Source organism: Brassica napus, chromosome C1 (assembly GCF_020379485.1).
Source record: "Brassica napus cultivar Da-Ae chromosome C1, Da-Ae, whole genome shotgun sequence".
Taxonomy (NCBI): Eukaryota; Viridiplantae; Streptophyta; class Magnoliopsida; order Brassicales; family Brassicaceae; genus Brassica; species Brassica napus.
In genome coordinates, this window is record NC_063444.1 from 34,642,621 (window position 1) to 34,653,215 (window position 10,595).

Consider the following 10,595-nt stretch of genomic DNA (forward strand, 5'->3'; position numbering starts at 1 on the left):
TGATGGAAGTTCAATATCCATGCGCATAATCAGGGGTTTTAAGCCATTGACTAAGACTCTCAGACGAGCTTTATCCACAATTTTAGCTTCAACAGGGCCTAGAGCATCCCCAATGGCATTCATTGCTCCCTCATTCCAGTAGTGTAAGGGGATTCCGTGAACATTGATCCAGAACGGAATAGATGTCGGGAAGGTGTCGCAAACGATGGGTTCCCAGCTCAGGAGAATAAGCATCCATTTCTTAAAGTGGTATGGTGCCTTTGACAGAATGGTTAGCAAATCTTTTTCAGATTCGAAATTGAATTGAAATAGAGTCGGCCCTAGATCTCTACCAGAGATACGCCCCCACAACATTCCAGTGTTGAAGAAAGAAGTCGACCAAGGCCCTAGTCTTTTGGACCGAGGGATTTGTAACTCTACCAATGAGAGTAAGTTTGTTGCGCTCAATGAGTTCAGAACTGTCAGATTCAGGGATGCGGACCAAAGGCTTTCTCGGCGGTGGGATATCTTCCTTCCATTTCCCTTTATCTGCTCTGGAGTAGCGATGCACCGTTCTTGCTGAACCTATCGAAGTAGCAGAGGTTGTGTTGCATGCCCCACTGATTTGTTTACGATCCGAGCTGTACTTAATAGGGTCCTGCCTTCAGCCTAGCTTGGGTTTATTAAACATAAATATATATTCCTTAGTATAAATTTTAAATATAATATTTCTGTTTTATTTAAATAATAAAATAAGAGTAAGAAAATAAAAATATGTTTTAATTAATTTGATGAAAATAGAAAAACAAAACAACCTCAACTTAAAACAAATAAAAATTATTAAAATATATTTTTTTTATTATGAATATCATATTAATAAAATAAATTATGTATATATTATTATTGTTATTATAAAATTTACATATAAGTGTACTCATATTTTCAATTAATCGGGTTTATAGGTTTATTCGGTTTGTATCGATTTATATACCAAACCATATCCACATACGGTGGTTTCATAAAAATAATATCCATCTGGTTTATTTGGTACTACCAAATCCAAACCAGTTTCTCTATTTCGGTTTGGTTCGGTTTTAATCAGTTCGATTTTACTAGATTAAACATCCTTTTTACTTTAATTTTCCACATGGATATGAAAGATTTCATATCAGAAATCATGTTAAAAGTAGCCATCAAATTTTTTTGGAATGATGTTTTAGGCTGCTGGTCTTTTTGCGTTGAGGTAGTTGAAATTCTTTAGAAACCGATTTCTCGTGTATATATAATATGAGATTCCTTGATGACAAATATTATCGATATAAATTAGCAAGGATACACAAACTTAATATGGGATGATTTTGTGCCTAAATATTGATAATTATACATAAAATTTAAGAAACTCTCTATTACAAATGAATATTAATTGAGTACACGTTATCAATATTACGGTTTGACTTCCTTTTTACTCAAACCGAGAAGCTTAGAGACCAAGTTTTTCATCAATACTAACCTTCCTTTTAGTTTTTTCTTTTTATATCTTCCTTTTATTTATATTTACGATTACTACAAATGTTCTAGCTATTAGGAGCTTGAATCGAACCTGTTATTAGTTTAACATTTAAGTTCATGTTAACAACAATATCACAAAGTTCAAAAAATTCAAAAAAACTCTAATGCCTGAATCAGTCATAGGTTACACCAATAATAATATGTAACCAAATCTCGATCCGCGCAACCGCGCGGATTTTTGTTTTCATTTAGTTTTATATAAATATTTTGTTTTCAATTCTAAATTGGTATATATTATAATATATATGTGTCTATCAATTTTTAAAACATAATAAGTTTACGGTATATTTTTTCATTGAATAGATTGTTTCAAACTTTCACTTGTATTTGTATCTTCTTCTATATATTTATTTTTCGATTTTATTTCATTATTAAAATTGTAACTATAAATATAAAGATTAGTAAAATATTGTTTTATTGTCATATTCAAAGATATTGTAACATTTCACAAATTTAGAAAGTTTTTAAAAAATTAAACTTTTCGCTTCATAGATTTATATTATCTAGTAAATAATTAAACATTTAGTTTTTGTTTTATTTTTAAAATAAACTATATAGTTTAAAACAAAATTTTCATTGGTTTAAGGTAGTAAAGATTAATCATTGTTAGATAATATGATTTTTGTTATTTAAAAAAAATATTTATAATTTTAAATGTTAACATCGACAAATATTTAAATATTTAACATATGTAGGTATAGTATTACAACATTAAATTATATCTATTTAATTTATACTATCTATAAATTCAATGGATCATCTATTGTTTAAATCCAATTATTGATAGCCCAATAAAAATTTCTGGTAGGCCAAAAATTTAAATGATAAGATTAGAGATTAAATGTAACATGACTTTCTAAGAATATGTCTATTAGGTCCATTGTTTTTTTAAATCACACATCAATCAAAGTTATAACTTTAATATATAAGATGCATCCATATCCATGAATAATGATTGTACCACCAATATATATCCATTAGAGCACATAAGTTCGTGAAATGTATTAATCGATTATATTTGAATAAATATAAATGGCTTTAACAGTTCTCAGTCATCATGAATAACCATGGCCATATATGACTCGGATCCCCTATATATGAATTTTATTATGTTACATTGAACTATATATCATAATTTGCTATGATTATATAATGCCATGATTTTCAGTATATATGTGATTGTGTAAACTCAAATTTTCATCGAGGAACATTGAATTTATGTGTTCCATTCGTCTTATGTATATGTGTAATGTATAATTTTAACGATTAATTATAAGAACTGTTTTATGTAGGTACAATGAAGAAGCAATATAGTGTATTAACATTTCTTGGTGAATATAAGATTGGATTATTAGAGAGGACATATAAAAAGAGGTTAGGAATTAAACATATGGCAATAATAATTTTTTCTGGTGAATATAAGATTGGACTAACATTTTTCCAAACACATTCTAGTAATGTCACAAAAGCAAAATGGTGTGGTAAGGAGTTGACACCTCAGTAAGTTCATTTTGTAATTAATACAAAATTAAAGTTACGTCTTTTTAAGATATCATCAAATAATATATAGGGGATTTAACTGGAACAATACTTGGGTTCACCCCTATGGTGAATGGTTAAATTCACCTCACCTTTTATAACCAACCAAAGTGTAATGTACAATTAGTTAAAAAAATGCAATAAAATTAAAAACAAAAAAGCCAAAAAACAACACCGACGTTAACGCAGTCTAAAAAATCCGAAATTCTAAAAATCTATACCCTAAACCTCAAATCCTATACTCTAAACCAAAAACTCTAAATCATAAACTCTAAACCCTAATTCCTAAACCTAAAACCCAAAACTCTAAACTCTAAACCCAAAATCCTAAACTCTAAGCCCAAAATTCTAAACCATAAACCCTAAACTTTAAATCTTAAATCCTAAACCCTAAATCCAAAACTCTAAACCATAACCTGAACCCTGATTAAGTGATGGGTTTAGGGTTTAATTTAGGGTTGTGTTTTGGGTTTAAGGTTTAGGATTTATGGTTAGATTTTTGGGTTTAGGGTTTAGGATTTTGAGTTTAGATTTTTGGGTTTAGGGTTTAGGATTTTGGGTTTAGAGTTTATGATTTGGAGTTTAAAGTTTAGGTTTAGGGTTTAGATTTTTTACTTTTAGTGTTTCGGGTTTTGTAGACGGCTTTATTGTCGGTGTTGTTTTTCTCAGCCATTTATTTTTTATATTTATTACCTTTTTAATTAATCTTACGTGACACTTTGGTTGGTTATAAATGGTGAGGTGAATTTAATCATTCACCATGGGGGTGAACCTAAGTATTGTTCATTTAACTGAGTGCACAAGGCCGTTCAGGTGTGTATTTGGGAAAGGAAGAAGAATTTGATCTGGAAGCATGAGCAACGTTAGTCTGACCACGTCCACGGGCGCCAGAAACGCGACCACCTCTGCCAATGGGACCTTCGCTCTGTCCTCGACTTCCACTGCGTTCAGTATACCATTCTAGAAAACCAATAATTTCCCAGCAGTTTGATTTAACTTGTCCTATTTTGTCACAATGTGAGCACAGCGCACAAGATCTCATAATTGAATTATCTTTTCTATTTTGAGCTTCATTCTTACGAGACGAATCAAACTGATTTTCCCGACGCGAAGAAGATGAGGTGTTTTGACGAGCCACAAAACCTAATTTTTCTTGCTGTTGTTCCTCCCTTATCATCTTGTCGTAAATATCCCTAAGAGAAGGCAAAGGATCGATCACATTAGTACACATACTTCCAAAACGCGAATCATCCAAACCCATCACGAACTGATGTATTTTTTCTTGTTCTCTTTCTATGGCTATTCCCGCAGCTGCTCCAGAGGAGCACACATGGACAGGTTGATACAGCTACAACTCTTCCCAAGGGGTTGAGAGTTTACCGAAGTAGTCTAATGGAATCTCGGATCCATCCTACCAACATAGAGTTAACTGTCAACCAATTCTCCAAGTCTGCACTGTTCTGGTCAGGTTTCTTCACGATATCTATGAAGAACCCTAGTTTTTATTTGGCCTGAAGAGCATTCAACATCTTTGACGAGCATTCATTATTGTTCTCTCTGTTGAGAAGAACAGAGGTGATCAACAAGTAAGGCAAGCTTAAAGCTTCATCCTTGTTCTCACCTGTTTTGGAGACTTGTGTCTCTGCCATGAGGTTATTGTTTTTGTTTGAAAAAGTAGAGTTATTAGGATCTCTGTTCATACCATGTAGAAATAGATATCGCAAGTGGTTGGTTTATTAGATAGGCAATGCCCTCATATTTATTACAAAGCTCGAGTTGACCTTCAAATCTCAAAGATCTCTAGAAACACAAGAATTATAAAGAACAACTTTTTTTTATTAGATTTAGAAACTACTCAAAACTAAAGCTCTCAATGTTTCTCTTAGATCCCTTATGGAACATCTCTTCATAAGATCTCTATTTATATGAAACACAATTCGCTTTAACATGTGGGATATGGAAAATACAAACTTAACCTAAATGGAAACTTCATTTTCCTATTTCTAGGTTTCCTTATTGTGTTTACCTTAACATATTAAACATCTAATAATATGTGAAGTTTCCACAAGCTTGGAATTATCTAACATTCAACCCCTTAATTCCAACTTGAATTAGGGAGATCAAATTCTTGAACTCCGATTAAGCTCCTCATTTGCTTGAACATAATCCTTGCTAATGGCTTGGTAAGGATGTTGCCCTTCTTCTCAACACTCGGCACATGCTCCACTTCGATCTGTCCATTCTCCACACACTCACGAATGAAGTGATACTTCTTTAGTACATGCTTACTCCTTCCATGGAAAACTGGATTCTTTGTTAGAGTAATGGCTGATTTTTTGTCGATCCTAAGCTTGACCTTCTCGCCTTCTTTGCTTAGTATCTCACTCAACAATTCCTTAATCCATATAGCTTGCTTCGCTGCTTCTGTTGCTGCCATGAATTCTGCTTCGCATGATGACAATGCAACCGTCTGCTGCTTCTGCGATGTCCAAGTGATCAGTGATGAACCGTAGCAGAATGCATGACCTGACATGCTCCTCCCGTCACCGAGATCAATGTTGTGACTGCTGTCACTATAACCAACGACACTCCTTGACCCATCTCTCTTGAAGAACAGCAATATGTGCTTGATGGCTTGTTCGTGAGAGTCTCTCGGATTGTGCATGTATCTGCTAAGAACACCTACTGCGTAACACAGGTCGGGTCTTGTGTGAAGCAGATACCTCAAACATCCTATGATTCTTCTGAACTATGTAGCATCTATCTCTCGTTCATCTTCAGCTTTTAGATCTTCAAATTTGCCTCCATTGGAATTTGAGTTGCGTTACACGCTTCCATCTTTGTGTCACACAGAATTCCTTGAGCATACCTCTCTATTTTATTCTGATTCTGTCTGCTCCTTGAATCACCTCTATGCCAAGGTAGTACGTTAGCTTACCTAGATCTGACATCTCGAACTTCTTAGAAATCTCCTCCTTGAATTGCCTAATCACCTTAAGAGAAGTTCCCGTCACAAATAGATCATCAACGTAGATGGCTATGATCAAGACGTCTCCTCCTTCAGTCTATACGGTACACTAGTGGTTCCTTCGTGCACTTCTCAAATCTTATCTCCTTGAGAACCTGATCGAGTTTCACATTCCATGCCCTGGGTGTCTGGCGTAACACATAAAAAGCCTTGTGTAACACATAAACTCGATCCTCTTCTCCTTTCTTTTCGAAACCTTCAGGTTGAGTTACATACACTAACTCCTTTAGATCTCCATTCACGAAAGCGGTCTTCACGTCCATGTGATGTATCTCCCAACCGTTTGTTGCTGTGAGGGCTATTAAGAGCCGAATAGTTTCAATTCGTGCCACTGGTGCAAACACTTCATCGAAATCTATTCCTTCTCTTTGTACATAGCCTTTCGCCACAAGTCTCGCATTATACTTGCTTAATGTACCATCCGCCTTTCTCTTTATCTTGTAGATCCACTTCAACCCTATAGGTTTCACTCCAGCCGGTCTATCCACAAGCTCACATGTCTTGTTTCTTGTGATAGACTCCAACTCAGCCACCATCCCTTCAACCCATTCTCGTACATGTTCTGCTTCAAAATAGTTCTCTGGCTCGCCATCCACTGTGAGCAACAGCATTGCACTTTCTTGATCTGCAAGCAACACATAATCATCGAGATATCTTGGGTTTTGTTATGGTCCGGCCTTGTCTAGTCACCAACGCTTGACCTCCACCGTCTTGGTTTGCATTGTGATCCGCATTTTCTTCTTCTTCCTCATCTTGGTTTATAGCTTCATGTCCATGATCATCACCTTCTTCTATATCACCCTCATGTGGAAGCTTAAGCATACTCAGTTCACAATCAGCTTAGTTTGTTGTAGACGACCAGTCCCAAGCTTTCTCGTCATCGAAAATCACATCTCTACTCACCATCACCTTCCCTGTGTTTGGATCATAGAGTCTATAGGCTTTGGAACCCGGCTCAGTTCCAAGATTGACCATACTCTTTGATCTCTCATCCAACTTCTTCAGATAAGGACCAGTGATTTTCGCATGAGCTAGACAACCGAATATCCTCAAGTGCTTGATAGTTGGTTTCCTTGATGTAAGGCACTCGTATGGCGTTTGATTCTTCAAGGCTTTTGTAGGAACTCTGTTGATGAGGTAAGTTGAATGTCGTACAGCTTCACCCCACAAGTAGTTCGGCATCATCATTGCCTTCAGCATACTTCTTGTCATTCCCATCAAGGTTCGGTTTCTCCTCTCCACAACACCATTTTGTTGAGGTGTGTAAGGCACGGTTAGGTGTCTTTTAACTTCATTCTCTTCACAGAATAGACTGAACTCAGCTGAGGTAAACTCTCATCCTCTATCGGTGCGAAAGGTTTTGATAAATGACATGGTCTGCTTCTCTACACTCTCTTTAAACCTTTTGAATCAATCGAATACGTCACTCTTCTCCTTCAATAGCATAACCCACATATACCTAGAGAAGTCATGGATCAAGACAAAGACATACTTATTATTTGCAGGCGTTGGTGGTGTTATTGATCCACACAAATCTCCATGCAATAACTCTAATGGCTTTGTCGCACGAAACATGGCTTTGGTCGCGAATGACTGTCTGATCTGCTTCCCTGCGAGACATGCATCACACACGCTTTCTTCGTGTGTTACACATGGCATTCCTTCGACCATCTCCTTCCTTACCATGTTGTTCATCACTCCATAGCTTATATGTTCTAGACGAGCATGCCACCTCCATGTAGCATCTACGTCCCTGACATGTAAACACTTCGGGTAGCTTATCTCCATAGGGGTCTTGTAGAGACGATTTGGAGATCTTGTCACACGAACTAGCAACCTTCCATGCGAATATGTGAGCGTTAAGTAGACATCTTTCATGTTAACCTCACATCTGTTTTTTGTTACTTGCCCAAGACTCAATATGTTGTGCTTCAGGTCGGTATGTAGTATATGTCTTTGAGTGCCTTCTTCTCTCCAGTCTTGCACACAAAGTAACCACACCCTTTCCTACAATGTCAGCACACGATCCATCACCAAACTTCACCTTCCCTTTGGTGTTGAGATTCAAACTCGAAAAGAACTCCTTGTTTCCTGTCATGTGATTACTCGCTCCATTATCCAAATACCGGACACTTGCATTGCCTTTGTCGATATCAAGATTCTTCGGAATCACCTTATCTTCGTTCAAAAACACCACCTCATGTACATAGAGTGCATCGGCCTCTTCTATCTCGTTTAGGTTGGTTTCTTGATTTTTCTCTGTCTTCTCGGGACAGACAGTTTCGTAGTGACCATGCTTGTCACATCTCCAACATATCACCTTTGAACGATTCTTCTTCGAGTTGTTATCTTCGGTGTGTGACGCACGGTTTTGGTTGTGTTACCTACCTTGGCCTCTGCCTCTACCGTTCCGTCCTCTTCCTCTACCACGGGAATTGTCATAACCCCTCTGACTATGCTCTTCATTGTTCGAAAACATCAGCTTTCCTTGGTCTTCTTTCTGAATTTCTTCTCCTACATGCTCCTCGTATGCTAAGCCTTCCAACTTTGTCCTCGAAACCCGTCGAGTTTAGGTCTAAGAATTGCTCAAGCGATGCTACGATCTGGATGTACTTGTGTCTCGGAAGACCCTTCAAGAACTTTTTGACCATCTTGGATTCTTCTATGTTTTCTCCCAAAGAGGTTGCTTTGGATGATAGGCCCGATATCTTCCCCGTGAAGTCATCGACCGTATCTGCATCATCCATCTTCAACCTATCAAACTCCGTCATCAACGTCTGAAGTCTCGCCTCCCTTACACGATCAGCTCCTAGGTGTCGTGACTTGATGGTGTTCCAGATCTCTTTTGATGCGGTTTGTTCTCCCACCTGGAGAATCAATGTCTCGGGAACATATTGAAACAAAAGAGCTATCGCAACATCGTTCTTCTTTTGATCATCTGAACCGGGTTCGATCGTGTCCCACACTTCATGAACACAAAGTAGAACCTTCATCCTCATCGACCAAACTGTGTAGTTTGTCGATGACAACATCGGACATTGGATGGATGTAGATCCAAAGTCCTTCGTGCGTCAAGCCCTAGTCACGTCAGCCATCCTGCCTTCATGATCTCTTGTTCACAAGCACCAGGATCTTAAGCTACAACTTAAGCTTAGATCGAGTTTCCAACCTGAGGCTCTAATACCAATTCAAATCTCAAAGATCTCTAGAATTCTTTATTAGCTTTAGAAACTACTCAAAACTAAAGCTCTCAATGTTTCTCTTAGATCTCTTATGGAACACTTCTCCATAAGATCTCTATTTATATGAAAGACAATTTCCTTTAACATGTGGGATATGAAAAACATAAATTTAACCTAAATAAAAACTTTCTTTTCCTAGGTTTTCTTATTGTGTTTATCTTAACATATTAAACATCTAATAATACGTTAAAAGTTGGAATTATCCAAGAGGCCTTAGTCCTTATCAACGAGACTAAACCCTTAGCACAAAAGGAATATAAAACTCATCTAAAGCTAACCTAAAACTTATCTTTAAGACATAGTATTTATCTCGAGTACCCCAATACTCCATCCTTTCACGCTCTTTTTACATTCACCAAATTATGAAGTTTTTCTAATCTACTACTAATTCAAGCTGAAACACACCGCACTATAATAAACTTTAATAATGGGTCTTCTGCATAAATAATTAAAGCCATCTACCGTTGTTTGTAGATTATTAATATATGTATTGAAAATAAAATAAATTGCTATCTAAAATTTATAGCAGGAGTTGCTACAGTGCCTAGTTGATGGAGATTGTTTTTGGTGTCTCTTTTTTTAAACACTAGAATTTCCATAAGATAGGGTAATCCAAGTTCTGCAAATATCATATACAATCAGATAGAAACCAAAAGAGATAAGAACTGATGTAAAGACCTAACTAAAGAGGTGATTAAGTCAACATGGATGACCCTTTGCAATATATGATTGATAGAAGTCCTCTTTGATAACACTGAATGCAATAAGCTTTGCTCCTTTGATGTGATGATGGGAGTGATATTGAGCCTTCCAGTCTGCAAATTCATTTAGCTTTGGCAAGATCTGATATGAATAGAACCGGAGAGACGGCCAAGCAGAGGGCTTATTGATAGTATTAATCATATCATGATCCTCCGAGGCAATGGCAAAGATAATCTGATTGAAGTGAAGAGTCTTCTGACATTCAATTGCCCATAACCAACTTTCCATGAAGGCATCTAACTTACAAAAAATTCCAGCAAAAGATCTTCTTCCATGAAGTAGAACTTTTCCTTCCCTGTTACGAAGTAACCACGAAGCTCCACTTTGGTTTCTAACCTTTTCCCAAGCAAAACCAATATCACATTTAAACCAAGAAATAGGAGGTGGTTTCTAACCAAATATAATCCTCTTTTTCTTTTCTAAGTCAATAGTTTTTTCTTGTTCCTCCATAGACTTGATGAAAAACCAGTGATCAA